Source organism: Palaemon carinicauda, chromosome 8 (assembly GCF_036898095.1).
Source record: "Palaemon carinicauda isolate YSFRI2023 chromosome 8, ASM3689809v2, whole genome shotgun sequence".
Lineage (NCBI taxonomy): Eukaryota > Metazoa > Arthropoda > Malacostraca > Decapoda > Palaemonidae > Palaemon > Palaemon carinicauda.
The window spans coordinates 63,786,937-63,804,593 of NC_090732.1; positions in this window are offsets into that span (position 1 = coordinate 63,786,937).

Below are 17,657 nucleotides of genomic sequence, written 5' to 3' on the forward strand. Positions count from 1 at the left end.
TGGTCCATCCATGTCACATCCCCTAACCCAACGTTGGGGCCCTTGTATGCTTCCTTATCTCCCCTGTTACCTACGGGTAACCTCCCTCTGGGTAGCTTTGCTATATCTTAACCCCTTTACCCGGAATAGTTTTCGGTAGGTTAGGCTAGATTGTTCTTCCCTCTTCCCTACCATAGTATATGGAGGGACCTCGGACAGAACCCCAGAGTACCTATCGTTCATCCCAGTCCACCTTAGGGGAATGCCTTTCCCTTAGGGTATCAACTGAGACTGAAGGTGGAAGGGCTCTGCCTTTCCCCCTAGACTGCACTTGGTTGGGACACATCCCTTCCTCCCTGTAGCCTAGCGATGTGTCTTTCCCAGCCCTCCCTAATCTAGGAGAAGGTTCTCCTGGTTTAGGTTAGGCCTTGGGGGATTCAGTTTTATTATAGTTTAGGACAGTACACCAGTGCTGTACCTGATCTGAGCTAACCTTCCCTAGGTTGGAGAGCGTTCTCTCCTGCCTGGACAGTCTAGCACCTAACAAATTCCCCCCACCCCTTTGGGAGTAATAGGGTCGTGTCCCCTTCTGCTCCCTCAAAAGACCCGTTACCCCCTCCCCACTCTATCCCTTTGTGTTGGCATGCCTTCACACTCCTGTCCGCTGTCCTACAACTCTTCTCCTGGGGAGAGTTGTAGGTTTGGCTGTGCTCTTCTGCTTGGTTGGCCGCTCTGCTACACTTCCCCTTCATAGCGTAACTATGGGGTGGTGCCGGGGGCCGACCTGCCGGCAGAAGATCCCCCTCTTTGAGTGTCCTCTGATCCTCCCTTGGATTACCACAGGCATCCAGCCGTCTGTCGGCTCCCTGCCGCCGAATGATAGGCGTATCCCCTCCTATCATGAGAGCACTCCTTCCGGAGGGGAGTCGGTCGGGTATCGGGCATTACCCTTCCTTACCTTCCCTCCTTACCTTTGTCTCTCCTATCATGGTGCCGGTCCACTGCCGGCACTAGCCGCCGACACCTCAGATGACCTTCCTACTTCATAGGATGTTACTATCTAAGGATTACCTAGGGCGACAGCCTGCCGGCTGCCGGGGGCCGCCGCCCCTTGCCGACGCTACCGCCGACATCTCAGGTAACCTTCCCCTCCATCTTATGCAGCCTGCTAAGGTTCACCAGCGCCGGCAGCCTGCCGCGGCTGCCGAAGGCCACCGTCCTGCCGGCGATCGCCTTCCTCTGTGTCTCCTATCTCTCTGCTGCTCAGTGCGTGGCCTTAGCTGGATTCACCCCGCCGGACCGGCCTCCGGCTTGCCGCCGGTCTGCCGGCGCCGCCCCTGCAAATTTCATGGACAAGCACCCCTCCCCCGGCTGCCGGTCCTGTGCCGGCAGTCGCTATGATGCAGCCGGATAGCCTAACCGCTCTTTCTTTGGTATTTAATACCTTAAAAACAGTGGCTATGGTGTACGGTTGTACAGTACAATATTTCCAGTATACTCTGTGCTTCTCAGTGCAGTCTCTTGCCGGGACCTACCCAAATAGAGGGGGGTTTATCCTATTTTCCCCTCTCTCTCTCCCTAGGTTCTGAATGATTTCAGATCCTCTCCATTCTGTAGACAATTCCTTAATAAGGAAGCCTAAGCTTGGCTCATCCATAAGGATGCTCCTCCCTCCTTTAGAACCTTCAGGTCCTAAGGAATTGACTGCAGAAAAGGTCACGGTAACCGGGTGGACGAGATTCACAAGTATGTGTCTTCCTACTTCCTTTCTAGCTCACCTATCCTGAGCTCATAATAATAAACCAATCTTGCAGAGATAAGTCAATCTTAATCTTAAGAGTAATGTAAGCCATAACTATGTCTTCCACATACTCATAGCCTCTTTCTTTTACAGGAGGAGTACGTGAAGTGTGAGAGCTCCTTCTGCAGAGTTCGCCGCCCGGACTTCTACGGGCATAAGGCGTGCCGGACCCACGCCCCCTGTGCAGCAAAGAAGGGGAATCTCAAGTACTAGGATCCGCAGCCCTGTTCATCCTGCAAAGGCCTTCTTGATGAGGCATTTGATAACCCTCCGTCCGCGGAGGCCAGGGACAACGCTCGAGAGAAACGGCGCAAGTGGGTGCGCGGTTTCCAAAAGAATGCCACCGGGCCTTATCTCCCCAATGAAAAGACGAGTGCCCTGCTTTTCCAAAAAGCATTATCGGATTCTGTGATTCCCCAGGATCAGATTCCCTGCGTTCAACTAGTGGTTGAACCCGACATTTCGGCTACACTCCGAAAGTGTCATCTGGACGAGGTTGGGAAGATGTCGGAAGTGTCCGACAACACCGAGAGGACCCTCATGGGTGAGGATCTGGAGGAAGAAGAGGATCAGGTGGAGTTCCCTGAATCAGAGGGCGATGTCGCCCAAACACCTCCGGTAACCCGTGTTGTGGTCGAGGAGCCAGTCCCCTCTACCTCCGCCGCCTCACAATGCCTGCTGCCTGCCACCGAAGATGCCATCCTGGTATTGGTGGCACTGATGGACGAAAGGCTCCGTAAGAACCAAGAGGAGCTCAAAAGTCATCTTATGGGTTGGAAGCAACCGAAGAAGATCTCTGTTAAGGACCTTCCACCCTGCTCGGAGTCTAACCCCTGGAGGTACGCCGAGCATATTCCAATTACAACTGGCAAGATTTTTATTAATGACAAGCTAGGGTCCATCCTCTTGGAAGAAGTGGAATTCTTCCCCAGCTTTGAGGCTTACCCGGACTGTTACGTCCCGCTCAGGTCCGAACCGGCCTCCAAGGAGGAGACCGAACCCATAGAAGTGATCATGTTCGATCATTCGAAAGCCCAAGCCATGCTGGCAGAATGTCTGAAGAGCCGAGGATTTACCAACTCTAAGATGCCGGCGTTGAGCAAGAAACATCCGTCCTTTCTTGCTCCCTCTACTGCGACCTTTCCCTTCGTGGAAAAGGCCTTTCATACGGTCATGAAGGCGGTGGAGGAAGGAAAGCCCTGCCCTACCCTGGAGGAGTATAGGCCTCTCTCCCTCAACCTTCCCTTCAACGACAGATTCTGGAAAGATATCCAGTTTACCTTCACGGTCGGGAAACTGGAACCTGACGTGGCTGGTCGTCAGTTTAACGAAGATGTTCCAAAGCTGAACGACCACCTTCTTCGTCGGGAGCAGGAGACCAAGGAGAGGCTAGCCACCTCCCTGTCCCATCAAATTCAGCTGGAAGTCATGGCCGGGGACGTTAGGGTACCAGACTTGTATGTGGTTCTCGCGAAGACCCACCTAGTAACCGTGATGAAGGACTTATATAGCTTCATCAAGGCCCGAAGAGCCTGCAGAGAATTCGTGTTTGCCAACGTGGCAGTAAAACACGAACCCCGGAAACTAATCTCCTCCAACATCTGGGGCAAACATTTCCCGACAGCTCTGGTGAAAGAGATTAGTGGACAAAGCCACCTCTGAGAATCGGAACCTTCTCAATAAGTGGGGCATGTCCCGCAAAAGAAAGTCCTCTCAGGACGAAGGCCCTCAGCCTAAGAGGAAATCTTCGAAACCAAGGCCCCAGCAGCATCAACCAAAACGCCAGTTTCCTGCTCCCGCTACTCCCCAAGTGGTCGCACAGCCACAACAGACCTTTCAATTGGTCCCCCAGCCGGTGGTGTCGCAATTACCGGTCTTCACTCCTGCCTATGAACGACAATCCACTACCTTTCGTCCCAGAGGTAGAGGCTCCGGCAGAGACTCCTCTCGCCGTCCCTCCAGGGGCAGAGGAGGAAAGGGAGCTAGCGGCCGAGGTGGCAAACCCTCGGGAAACCAGAAGCAATGAAGTGCTTCCGGTGGGAGGAAGACTCCGCCATTTTCAGGATCGCTGGACCTTCGATCCTTGGGCACACAACATCATCAAGAAGGGACTGAGTTGGAGCTGGACACAACCACCTCCAACCTTCAACCAATTCTTCCAGCCATCAACCCCCGTCTTGGAAGAATGTATCCTAGAACTCTTGAACAAGAAGGTGATCAAGAGGGTAAAGTCCACCAGGTTCCAAGGAAGACTGTTTTGTGTTCCCAAGAAGGACTCAGACAAGCTCAGAGTCATTCTCGACTGGTCCCCTCTCAACAAGTTCATTGCGAACAACAAATTTAAGATGCTGACTCTTCAACAAATAAGAGCCCTACTGCCTCACAAGGCCTACACGGTCTCAATAGACCTGGCAGACGCCAACTGGCACATCCCAATGAACCAGCACGCTTCATCCTACCTAGGATTCTGGCTCCAAAGAAGAAGCTACGCCTTTAGAGCCATGCCCTTTGGGCTCAGCGTGGCTCTGAGAATCTTCACCAAGCTAGCAGACACAATCGTCCACCAGCTACACCTTCAGGGCGTCCAAGTGATGGCCTACCTCGACGACTGGCTGGTCTGGTCGACATAGCCAGAAGAATGTTTGCGAGCTTGCAGCAAAGTGACCCAGTTACTGGAACATCTGGGTTTCAAGATAAACATCAAGAATTCTCGCCTCGCTCCAGCTCAGAAGTTCCAATGGTTAGGAATCCATTGGAATCTTCAGTCACACCGCCTTTCCATCCCGCTGAAGAAAAGGAAAGAAATAGCCGGGTCTGTCAAAAGACTTCTCAAATCCAAACGAATTTCAAGACGACAGCAGGAGCAAGTGCTCAGCTGCCTACAGTTCGCCTCAGTGACAAACCCAGTGCTACGAGTACAGCTAAAGTATGCCTCAGGAGTCTGGAGATGAAACGCATCCATCGCTCGAATAGATCTCAAGACACCCCTACCGAACAGACTTCGCTCACTTCTAAGACCGTGGTCAGAAGCAAGGAACTTGAAAAGATCCATCCCTCTTCAACCTCCGCCTCCATCGATCAACATCCATATGGACGCCTCTCTGGAGGGTTGGGGGGGGGTCACTCCAATCAACGACAGGTTCAAGGAACATGGTCTCCCCTATTCAAGACTTTTCACATCAACATCTTGGAGGCCATGGCGGTTCTTCTCACCCTGAAGAAATTATCCCCTCGTCCCTCGATTCCCATCCGTCTGACTCTGGACAGCTCAGTAGTAGTCAGATGTCTCAACCGCCATGGCTCAAGATCGCCCCACATAAACCAGGTGCTATTACCCATCTTCCGCCTGGCGGACAGGAAGAAATGGCACTTGTCTGCAGTTCACCTACAACGATTAAGCAATGTGACGGCAGACGCTCTATCGAGGACAAGCCCCATAGAGTCGGAATGGTCCCTAGATGCAAGATCATTCTCCTTCATCTCTCGTCAAATCCCAGAACTACAGATCGATCTCTTCGCGACGAGCTACAACAAGCAACTTCCTCGATATGTGGCCCTTTACGAGGACCCCAAAGCGGAAGCAGTGGACGCCATGTCCCTGGACTGGAACAGATGGTCCAAGATTTACCTGTTCCCTCCACCCAACCTTCTGCTGAAAGTCCTCTCCAAACTGAGAACCTTCCAAGGCACAGCAGCCCTAGTGGCTCCCAAGTGGCCTCGGAGCAACTGGTTTCCCCTAGTCCTGGAGCTACAGCCCAAGCTGATCCCCCTGCCGGGCTCAGTTCTCTTCCAACAGGTGCAGAAGTCGACTGTCTTCACTTCATCAAAGAAAGTCAAAGACCTTCATCTCATGATTTTCTCTCCCTAGCCGTGAAGAAAAGGTTTGGGATCTCGAAGAAAAGTTTAGATTTCCCAGAGGAATACAAAACAAAGTCTACCAGAAGACAATATGAATCATCTTGGAAGAAGTGGGTATCCTTCATCAAGGCAAAAAACCCTACGGAAATCTCCATAGATTTTTGCATGTCCTTCTTTATTCACCTTCGTGGACAAGGCTTACCAGCCAATACGATTTCCACTTGCAAATCGGCCTCGACTAGACCACTACTGTACGCCTTCCAGATAGATTTGTCCAACGAAATCTTCAATAAACTCCCGAAGGCGTGTGCTAGACTCCGTCCAGCACCTCCACCGAGACCCATCACCTGGTTCCTGGATAAGGTGCTCCATTTTGCCTCTAGCCTGGACAACGAATCTTGCCCTCTGAAAGACTTGACTCAAAAAGTAATTTTCCTTTTTGCTCTCGCCTCGGGAGCCCGAGTCAGTGAAATAGTGGCATTATCAAGAGAAGAGGGCCAGATACAGTTCGCCGACACAGGGGAACTTACCCTCTTCCCCGAACCCACGTTTCTCGCTAAAAATGAACTCCCCACCAAAAGATGGGGCCCTTGGAGAATCTGCCCCCTGAAGGAAGATGTCTCTCTATGCCCAGTGGAGAGTCTTAAGGTCTATCTTCAAAGAACTTCAGACTTTGGCGGAGGACAACTCTTTAAAGGAGAAACTTTAGGTAGTGACCTGTCACTAAAACAACTAAGAGCGAAAATCACCTACTTTATTCGTAGAGCGGATCCTGACAGTACACCCGCAGGTCATGATCCTAGGAAAGTCGCCTCTTCCCTGAACTTTTTCCAAGGAATGGACTTCGAAAGCCTCCGATCCTTCACAGGCTGGAAGTCATCTAGAGTGTTCTTCAGACACTATGCAAAGCAGGTGCACGAAATCAAGAGATTCGTGGTAGCAGCAGGTAGTGTAATGAAACCTGCTGTTTAGTGCTGCGTAGAACAGTAGGTTATTTCGGGACTTTAACTCAAACGGGTGCCTGTGTTGACCCTAGTGCGATACATAATGATTTCAAGGGAGTGTCACTAATAGACTGTTCTTCATCAAGGTGAAGTGACATAGATTCTTACACGTGTGCCACATGTTCTTGGACATGAAGTGTATAGTGATTTTAAAGACTGGCGTTCCCCCGGGAACTTGTGTTTAAAGGCAAAAATTTTTTTTCCCTTTCAGATTCCACATCACCGTCTTTACTGGAAATCTATGTCTGTTATCCGATATTATTATTGTAAATAATTTTCTATAATTCTATGCAATTTTTTCAAAGAAAATAATTACTTTATTTACCATACGCGTCTTATTTCGCTCCTATCTTTCATATGAAAATAAATTGCTGTTATAGTTTTATTTGCCCATATTTCTATGGTTATTTATGTTTAATATAGGCCTACCTACTGTCTAATATACACTCACCTAATGGTATAATATTGTTCCTACACAAATATTTAACCTTCCAATCTGTGTTCGAGACCGGCACCCCGAACTTCGTCAGGTTAGTTCGAGATGTTCCTCTTGTCCACACAGGACTCCCCTGTCACGGGGGCTGGAAGCCAGGTCATTGTAATGCCACAGGTAGTGACATTTAACGGAGATGTCACGGTCTCTACGGTCACCAGACCACAGGAATATTGTTCGAAGTAGAAGGCACTTGAAATGGGGGAAAAATCCACGATACATTAATTCTCTGGTACACTTCCATCAGGACGACATGGCTTGAGCCCAAAAACGGATTTTGAGCGAAGCGCTATTTTTGGGTGAGATGGCCATGTCGTCCTGATGGACCCACCCGACTGTTCCTGTTCAGCCTGCCAGGCCCCTCCCTGCTATACTGTATTGCGGAGGCTGGTAGAAAGCTGGACTTCGGAATGAGGACGGACGTGACGTCACACAGGATGGCGGACAGCTATGGCCGCCGTTTGTTTACGTTGCGAGCACCGTAACAGTAACGAAGGAGGATAACTTTGGAGCGGCTCCTCAGTTATCTCGCTACCTTTCCCCCTCGAAGGGTAAACGCTATGTGGGGTGCAGATAGCCATGTGGCATGTCAATACATGCGTCCCCTGTTGATATACGATATCCTAGAGGGAAACCTTTAGGGTACTCGTGCCAGAAGTTAGTATTCTGTGAAACCTTTAGTTTAATTCTCTGGGAATATCTACTGTAGTCATACATACACTAAGGAAGCTACTGAAGGAACCTTCCATCAGGACGACATGGTCATCTCACCCAAAAATAGATTTTTCGCTTCGCTCAAAATCCGTTTTATACATAAAAGATTCAGTGATTGCACATATGTTTTTTCGCCTTCTGGGAAGTATACAAGGAGTTTCGATGATCTTGGTAGTCATCTTCCTTGCCTACTAACCTAACGCTAGGGCTCTTGTATACTTCCTCACCTCCCCAGTTACCTTATATAAGGTAATCTCCTCCCTCTGTGGTAGTCTAGGCTACATCCTACCCCTCCTTACCTCTAATTCATTCGGGTAAGGTTAGGCTAGAATTGATCTTTCCCCACTCCTTGCCATAGTACATGCGCTTTGAGTTTGGGACAGAACCTCAGAGTATCAGTCGTTCGCCCCCAGCTCCCCATTAGGAGAATGTACTCTCCTTCTGGTCCCTGCTGGGGGTGAAGGCGGAGGGGCTCTGCCCTTCTCCCTAGTCCACACTTGGTTGGGTTAAGACCCTTCCTCCCTGTGGCCTAGCGACTTGTCCTATCCCCTTTCTTTTCCTGGTCTAGGGGACTAGCTCACCTAGCCTAGGTTAGGCAGCCCAGGGATTCTGTTTTTTTATAGTTTAGGACAGGACACTAGTGCTGTACCTACTCTGTGCTAACCTACCCTAGGCTGGAGAATGGATTCTTCCTACCTAGACAGGCTAGCCCTAAAACAGAATCCCCACCCCTGGGAGTGCCGGTGGGAGCTACGCCTCCCCCCCCCCCACACTCCCTCTCAAGACCCTTACCCCTCCCCCTCTATCCGTTTTGTGTTGGCTAGCCATCACACCCCTGTCCGCCGTCCTACAACTCCACCGCGTGCCGGCGGGTTGTGGGTTCGGCTTGGTCCTTTCGTTGGTTAGTCCAAACTGCTACGATTCCCGCATATAGTTGAACTATGAGATAGCATTCGACGGTTCGGTCTGCCGGCAGAAGACCTTACTATCCTTGAGTGTTCTTCGGTCCTCTCTTGGGCCGCCACCGACAACTATAGCCGACTGCCGGCTCTTTAGCCACTGGATGAAAGGTCGCCACCCTCTCCCTTTCATTTGAACACTCCTTCCGGAGGAAGAAGGGAATGGGTATCGAATTTTACCCTTCCCTCTCTCTCCTCCTTTCCTATCCCTCTCTCTCTCAGTGCCGGTCCACTGCCGCCTCCACTCTGCCGGCGCCAGCCGTCAGTGTCTTCGGTATCCTATCTGTCTCATTGAATGATGTCAGTATAGATATACCTCTGCCGGTCACCTGCCGACAGCTGGGGGCCACCTACTTGCCGGCGATATGCCATCAATTTAAGGTGTCGTCCTCTCTCTTCCACATACAGTAGATTGATGGCTTGGAAGGGTCTCACCTTGATGGAGATTTGCCGGCGCCAGGTGAGCTTCCGGCATGCCGCCACGCTGCCGGAGCCTTCAATCTTGGCTATACAGTGGACAGTCATTGCTTCCCCCTGCCGGCCCAGTGCCGGCAGTGATTATTGTACAGCTACGGATAATAGCCAGTACATCTATGGTATAAGATATACCCTAGACTGAAAATATTGTGTATAGTTGTACAGTAAAAATTTTCCAGCATATTCTGTAAATCCATGCGTAGACTCTTGCTGGGACCTAACCTGAATGAGGGGGATTAGATTATCACTCCTTTTCTTATATACTGAATTAATTCAGCTCCCCCTCTCACTGTAACTAATTCCTCAGAGGAAGCCTAAGCTTGGCTCATCCAGCATGGAGGTTCTTCCTCCTCCTAGGGCTTATGACAGGCCCCTTGAATCAGTTATGGTGTGGGGTCACGGCAATTGGCTGGGTGGGATGCACAAATATGTGTCTTTCCTACCTCCTTTCTAGCTTATCTATCCTAAGCTTATACATAAAAGGAATCTTATATTATAAGTTTAATAACTTAATACTAATCTAAGATTACCATAACTCATAATTTAGTTGACTTCCAAAAACTCATTTGCCTCTTTCCTTTACAGGAGGAGTACCTACGGTTTGAGAGCGCCTTCTGTAGCGTTCGTCGCCCCGATTTCTACGGCCACCTGGCGTGCCGTACCCACGCTGGCTGTTCAATCTTGAAGGCAAATCTTTGCTATTGGGACCCGCAGGTCTGCCCTGTGTGTAAGAACCTGCTCAATGAGGCGTTCGATAACCCTCCATCAGCGGAGGCCACGGACATCGCCTGAGAGAAACTGCGCAAGTGGGTGCGTGGTTTCCAAAAGAACGCCACGGGGCCTTATCTCCCAAGTGAAAGGATGAGAGCCTTGCTCTTCCCCAAGGCATCTGCAGATGCCGTCATTCCCAAGCCTGAGATCCCCTGCGTCCAACTGACGGTCGAACCTGACGTTTTGGACGCTCTCCAAGAATGTCACATAGACAAAGTGGAGAAGATGTCAGATGTGTCGGATAATACCGAAAGGACCCTGATGGCTGAGGGTCAAGAAGAGGAGGACCAAGGGGAGACTCCTGACTCCGAGGGCGAGATCGCCCGTGCACTTTCTGTTTCTTCCATCGTGATTTCGGAACCAGTCCCCTCTACATCTGCCACTCCAGTACCGGCAGTGGTAAGCACCCAGGATGAGAAGTTCCGCCAGGGGCATGCGGACCTTAAGAGGGAGATAATGAGCATGAAACAGACGACGCCAAAGAAGATCAGCGTCAAGGATCTTCCTGCCTGCTCGGTGACAAATCCTTGGTGGTATGCTGAACACATGCCCATTACAAGCGGTCGCATCGTTATCAACCCCAAGTTAGGCGCCGTCCCCCTTGAAGAGGTGGAGTTCTGGCCAAACTTCGAAGCCTACCCGGACTGTTAGGTCCGTCTCAAATCTGAACCAGTCTCCAAGGAGGAGACCGAGCCGAAGGAGGTCATAGTGTTTGACCACACTAAGGCTCAAGCTCCTCTGGCCGACTGCCTCCAGAGCAGGGGGGCTACACCAATTACAAGGTGCCGGCCCTAAGCAAGAAACACCCGTCCTTTCTTGCTCCTCCCACCATGGTCTTTCCTTTCGCCGAAAAGGCCCTGCTGGCAGTGATGAAGGCGAAGGAGGAAGGAAAACCCTGCCCCACATTGGAGGAATGTAGGCCTCTCTCCCTTGCCCTCCCTCCCAATGACAAAAGCTGGAAGGATATCCAGTTAACCTTCGCGGTTGGAAAGTTGGAGGCTGACGTCGCGGGACGTCAGTTTAACGAAAACCTCCCCAAGCTCACCGAGTACCTTCTGCGTCGGGAGCAAGACATGAAAGAGAGGCTGGCTGCCTCTCTGTCTCTTAAGTACAACTTGAGACAATGGCCGGGGACATTAGGGTCCCAGGCTTCTACATGGTTCTTGCAAAGACCAACCTTGCCACCTTGCTGAAGGACTTATATAGCTTCATCAAGGCCCGGAGAGCCTGTAGAGAATTCGTGTTTGCGGATGCCACCGTCAAACACGAACCCCGGAAACTGATTTCCTCTAACATCTGGGGCAAATTTCTCTTTCCTGTCGACCTCATGAAAGAGATTGTGGACAGAGCCGCCACTGAGAACCGGAACCTTCTCAACAAGTAGGGCATGTCCCGAAAGAGGAAATCTTCTCAGGATGATGGCTCCAAACCTAACAAAAAGTCCAACAAGCCCCAACCCCAGCAGTGTCAAGCTAAACGCTAGTTTCCGGCACCCGCTACTCCCCAGTTGGTGGCTCAGCCACAACAGACCTTTCAGTTGGTCCCTCAGCCGGTGGTGGCTCAGTCACCAGTCTTTACACCAGCCTATGAAAGGCAATCCACTACCTTTCGCCCCAGAGGTAGAGGTTCCGGCAAAGACTCCTCTCGACGTCCATCTAGAGGGAGAGGAGGAAGGGGAGCAGGCGGCCAAGGTGACAAATCCTCGGGAAACCAGAAGCAATGAAGTGCTTCCGGTGGGAGGAAGACTCCGACACTTCCAGGATCGTTGGACCTTCGATCCTTGGGCCCACAGCATCATCAACAAGGGACTAGGGTGAAGCTGAGTAACACTACCTCCAACCTTCCAACAATTCTTCCAACACTCCACCCCCGTCCTGGAAGAATATGTCCTAGAACTCTTGAACAAGAAGGTGATCAAGAGAGTAAAGTCCACCAGGTTCCAAGGAAGACTATACTGTGTTCCCAAGAAAGACTCAGACAAACTCAGAGTCATTCTGGACTTGTCCCTTCTCAACAAGTTGATAGCGAACAACAAATTCAAGATGCTGACTCTTCAACATATAAGAGCCCTACTACCTCACAAGGCTTACACGGCCTAAATAGACCTGGCGAACGCCTACTGGCACATTCCCATGAATCACCAGGCTTCCTCCTACCTAGGATTCAAGCTTCAACGAAGGCGGTACGCTTTCAGGGCCATGCCCTTCGGACTCAACGTAGCTCCAAGAATCTTCACGAAGCTCGCAGACACAATCGTCCAACAGCTACGCCTTCAAGGCATCCAGGTGATGACTTACTTAGACGATTGGCTGGTTTGGGCGGCATCCTCAGAAGAATGCTCGCGTGCTTGCAGAAAGGTGACCCAGTTCCTGGAACATCTAGGTTTCAAAATCAACGCCAAAAAGTCTCAACTGTCTCCAGCTCAGAAGTTTCAATGGCTGGGAATCCATTGGAATCTTCAGTCACACCGTCTTTCCATCCCTCTGAAGAAAAAGAAGGAAATAGCGGGATCTGTCAAGAGACTCCTAAAATCCAAACGGATTTCAAGACGCCAACAGGAACGAGTGCTCGGCTCCCTCCAGTTCGCCCCAGTGACAAACACAGTGCTACGAGCACAGCTAAAAGATGCATCGGGAGTCTGGAGAAGAAACGCATCCATCGCTCGAAGAGATCTCAAGAGACCTCTACCAACCAGGCTTCGTTCACTCTTCAAGCCATGGTTGTAGGCAAAGAATCTGAAATGATCAGTTCCTCTTCAAACACCATCTCTGTCGGTCACCATCCACACGGATTCCTCGCTAGAAGGATGGGGAGGTCACTCCCATCAGCGACAAGTTCAAGGAACATGGTCTCCCCTATTCAAGACATTTCACATCAACATCTTGGAGGCCATGGCAGTTTTTCTTACTCTGAAGAAACTGTCCCCTCGTTCTTCAATCCACATCCGTCTAACTCTGGACAGTGCCGTTGTGGTCAGATGTCTCAACCGTCAGGGCTCAAGATCGCCCCAACTCAACCAAGTACTATTGCCCATCTTCCACCTAGCGGACAAGAAGAGATGGCACCTCTCAGCAGTTCACCTACAAGGATTCCGCAATGTGACGGCAGACGCTCTATCGAGGACAAGCCCCATAGAGTCGGAATGGTCTCTAGACGCAAGATCATTCTCCTTCATCTCCTGTCAAGTCCCGGAACTGCAGATCGACCTCCTCGCGACGAGCGGCAACAATCAACTTCCTCTTTACGTGGCCCCATACGAGGACCCCAGAGCGGAAGCGGGGGACGCCATGTCCTTGGATTGGAACAGATGGTCCAAAGTTTACCTGTTCCCTCCACCCAACCTTCTGCTGAAAGTCCTCACCAAGCTGAGAACCTTCAAGGGAACAGCAGCCCTAGTGGCACCCAAGTGGCCTCGGAGCAACTGGTTCCCTCTAGTTCTGGAGCTACAGCCCAAACTGATCCCTCTGCCGGACCCAGTTCTCTCCCAGCAGGTTCAGAAGTCGACTGTCTTCGCTTCAATAGGGAAACCCAAGACCTTCATCTCATGATTTTCTCTCCCTAGCCGTGAAGAAAAGGTTTGGAATTTTGAAGAAAAGTTTAGACTTCCTAGAGGAATACAAAACAAAGTTTACCAGAAAGCAATATGAGTCATCCTGGAAGAAATGGGTCTTTCGTCAAGGCAAAAAATCCTACGGAAATCTCCATAGATTTTTGTCTGTCCTTCTTCATTCACCTTCATGGACAAGGCTTACCAGCCAATACGATTTCCACTTGCAAATCGGCCTTGATAAGACCATTACTTTACGCCTTCCAGAAAGACTTGTCCAACGACATCTTTAACAAGCTTCCAAAGGTATGTGCTAGACTCCGTCCTGCACCTCCACCCAGATCCATCTCCTGGTCTCTTGATAAGGTGCTCCATTTTACCTCTAGTCTGGACAACGAGTCTTGCCTTCTGAAAGACTTGACTCAAAATGTGATTTTCCTTTTTGCTCTCGCCTCGGGAGCCCGAGTCAGTGAAATATTGGCTTTATCTAGAGAAGAGGGCCAGATACAGTTCGTCAAAACAGGGGAACTTATCCTCTTCCAACGTTTCTCGCTAAGAACGAACTCCCCACTAAGAGATGGGGTCCCTGGAGAATCTGCCCTCTGAAGGAAGATGTCTCTCTATGCCCAGTGGAGAGTCTAAAGGTCTATCTTCGAAGAACTTCAGACTTTGGTGGAGGACAGCTCTTTAAAGGAGAAACATCGGGATCTGATTTGTCACTCAAACAACTAAGTGCGTAGATCACCTACATTATTCGCAGAGCGGATCCTGACAGTACACCCGCAGGTTATGATCCCAGGAAAGTCGCCTCTTCCCTAGATTTCTTTCAAGCAAGGGATTTCGAAAGCCTTCGATCCTTCACAGGCTGGAAATCTTCAAGAGTGTTTTTCAAGCACTATGCAAAGCAGGTGCACGAATTGAAGAGATACGTGGTGGCAGCAGGTAGTGTGTTAAAGCCTGCTGCCTAGTGCTGCGCAGAACAGTGAGTTATTTCGGGACTCTAACTCAACGGGTGCCTGTGTTGACCCTAGTGCGAAACATAGTGATTTTTCAAGTGCCACCTAGTGACACAACGAACTGTTCTTCTACATGGTGAAGTAACATAGACTTGAACACGTGTGCCACATGTTTATTTGGACATGAAGCGTATTTAAGACTTTAAAAAGACCTTATAGTTCCCTTGGAACTTTGGTGTGTAATGGCAAGTTCTTCCTTTTCAGATTCCCCACCCACGTCTTATGTAGTCTTTAGTCTATGTTTGTTAACTAAATTTTATTGAAATTTATTTACATCATTTCATATTAACTCAGATATTTTATTGAATAAAATAGAAATTTCGCTACCATACGCGTCTTATTTCGCCCTACTATATGAAATAAATTACTGCTAGAGAGTTTGATTACCCCTAATTTGGATCATGATTATAATCTATGTTATAATATTGCTCCTATCTGATGTATACTCACCTAAAGAAAAGTGAAATAATTGTTCCAACACAAGTACTTAACTTTCCTGATCTGTCTGCGAGACTGGCAAGATCTGCGTAGACAGGTGAGTCTTCTTCATCAGGTTACTTCAAGATGTTCCTTTCGTCCAAGTAGGACTTCCCTACCAGGGGGGCAGGAAGCCATGTCATAGTATATGCCATTGGTAGTGACATGTAATGGAGATGTCACGGTCTCTAAGGTCATCAGACTAAAGGAATATTGTTTAGAAGTCGAAGGCACTACTAAAATGGGAAAAATCCTTGATAAACTAATTTTCTAGTACACTTCCACCAGGACGTCATGGCTTGAGCCCAAAAAACGGATTTTGAGCGAAGTAAAAAATCTATTTTTGGGTGAGATAGCCATGAGGTCCTGATGTACCCGCCCTGGTTCTCTATTCTAGCCTGTCAGGCCCCTCCCTTTCTTATTGTATCATGGAGGCTGACAGAAACACCGGAAGGAATGAGGAAATGGCGCACATCGGTGACGTCATTCAAGATGGCGGCCAGCTATGGCGGCCGGATGTTGACATCGCCGAGTACCGTAACAGTAACGAAGGAGGAGAGTTTAGTAACGGCTCCTCCCATACTTGCCACACTCCCCCTCGAAGCGTAAACGCTATGTGGGGTGCAGATAGCTATGTGGCATGTTAAGCATACGTCCCGTTATTATACGATATCCTAAAGGGAAACCTCATGGGTACTCGCGTCAGAAGTTAGAATTCTGTGAAACCTTTAGTTTAAATCTCTGGGAATATCTACTGTAGTCAAATATACCCTTAGGAAGCTACTGAAGGAACCTTCCATCAGGACGTCATGGCTTGAGCCCAAAAATAGATATTTCGCTTCGCTCAAAATCCGTTATATCAGTCTGTTCAACATAAAAACATTTGCTGCAAGCTTGAACTTTTAAAGTTCTACTGATTCAACTACCCTATTAAGATCATTCCACAACTTTGCCGCAGCTAGAATAAAACTTCTAAAATACTGTGAAGTATTTAGCCTCATGATGGAGAAGGCATGACTATTAGAATTAACTGCAAACGTACAGAGTGGTCGCTTACAGTCCAGAAAGATGTGAATATAAAGAATGGTCAGAATTAAGGAAAATTTCATGCAACATGCATAGAGAACTAATTGAATAACGGTGCCAGAGATTAATATCTAGATTAGGAATAAGTAATCTAATAAACCGTAAGTTCCTGTCCAACAAATTGAGATGCGAATCAGCAGCTGAAAACAAGACAGGAGAACAATACTCGAAACAAGGTAGAATGAAATAATTAAAACACCTCTTCAGAATAGATTGATCACAGAAAATCTTACAAGACTTTCTCATTAAGCCAATTTTTTTTACCAATTGAAGAAGACGCAGACCTAATTTGTTTCTCAAAAGTAAATTTGTCATAGCGAGTCACTCCTTAAATTCTAAGTCATACAGTATTAAAAACATCAACATTGCTGAGATCCAGATGTTGAGGAGTCACTGTTGTCGACCTATTTACAATCATACTTTGAGTTTTGTTAGGATTCAACTTCATGCCTCATAATTTGACCATGCACTAATTTTAGCTAGATATCTATTGAGGGATTGAGCAACCCTAGATCTACATTCAGGAGATGGAATTGATGCAAAGGAAGAAGTATCATATGCATATGCAACGAGCTTGTTTTCTAGGCCAAACCACATGTAATGTGCATATAGTATGAAAAGTAATGGGCCAAGGACATTACCTAGAGGAACACCAGATATCACATTCCTATACTCACTATGGTGCCCATCAACAACATCTCTTTGCAATCTAAAATAACAGACAACTTTCTGCAGTCTTTATAAAAAGCAAAAGGAAAATACCATTAGAGTCTACACCTCCATAAGCATCAAGGTCCGTCAAGAGAGCTTTAATTTGTACCGCACGTGTTTCATGTGTGCTCATACACTGTAACGGTTTCGATTTTTTATGTTATCACTCGCTCTTCCCTGCACTGCTAATAGACCAACTGGTGCTATCATGCTAGCACAAGATTTATCATGTTTATGATATTCTTCCTTGGAAGTCGCTTTAGTGTATATAAACTCGATGATTGTTTATGAAAGTTTAGTTGCATTCACCTGGCCTCTCAGTTATCACCTAACTGGATCCTCCCACATTGGTGACCACTGGAGTGTTCAGCTCCCTCCCACCTTACCCGTCACTCCTGTGTTTTCCTGTTTGATGATGCCGCCCTCCAACAACGACACATCCCTGAAACTACTGCCCTTTGCTAGTAAAGAGGCATTCGCCTGGTTCCAGCACACCAAGGTCCAGTTTCGCATTAAGGGTGTGACTCACTCAAGCACTAATGCAGACTATGTTCTCACAGCGATCCCCAAAGACTCTTTCCAGGAAATACCAGATTGGCTTTCTGACCAAAGGGATAGCTCAATAGCGTGCAACTCCCTAAAACATATCTCCTGCAGCAGTACTCAACTTCACCAACCGCCCGCATAGCCAAACTTTTACAGCTCTCTCAACATCCATTGGGAACCAAAAAAGTATCGCTCGCCCTCAGGGAAATGACCAGTAT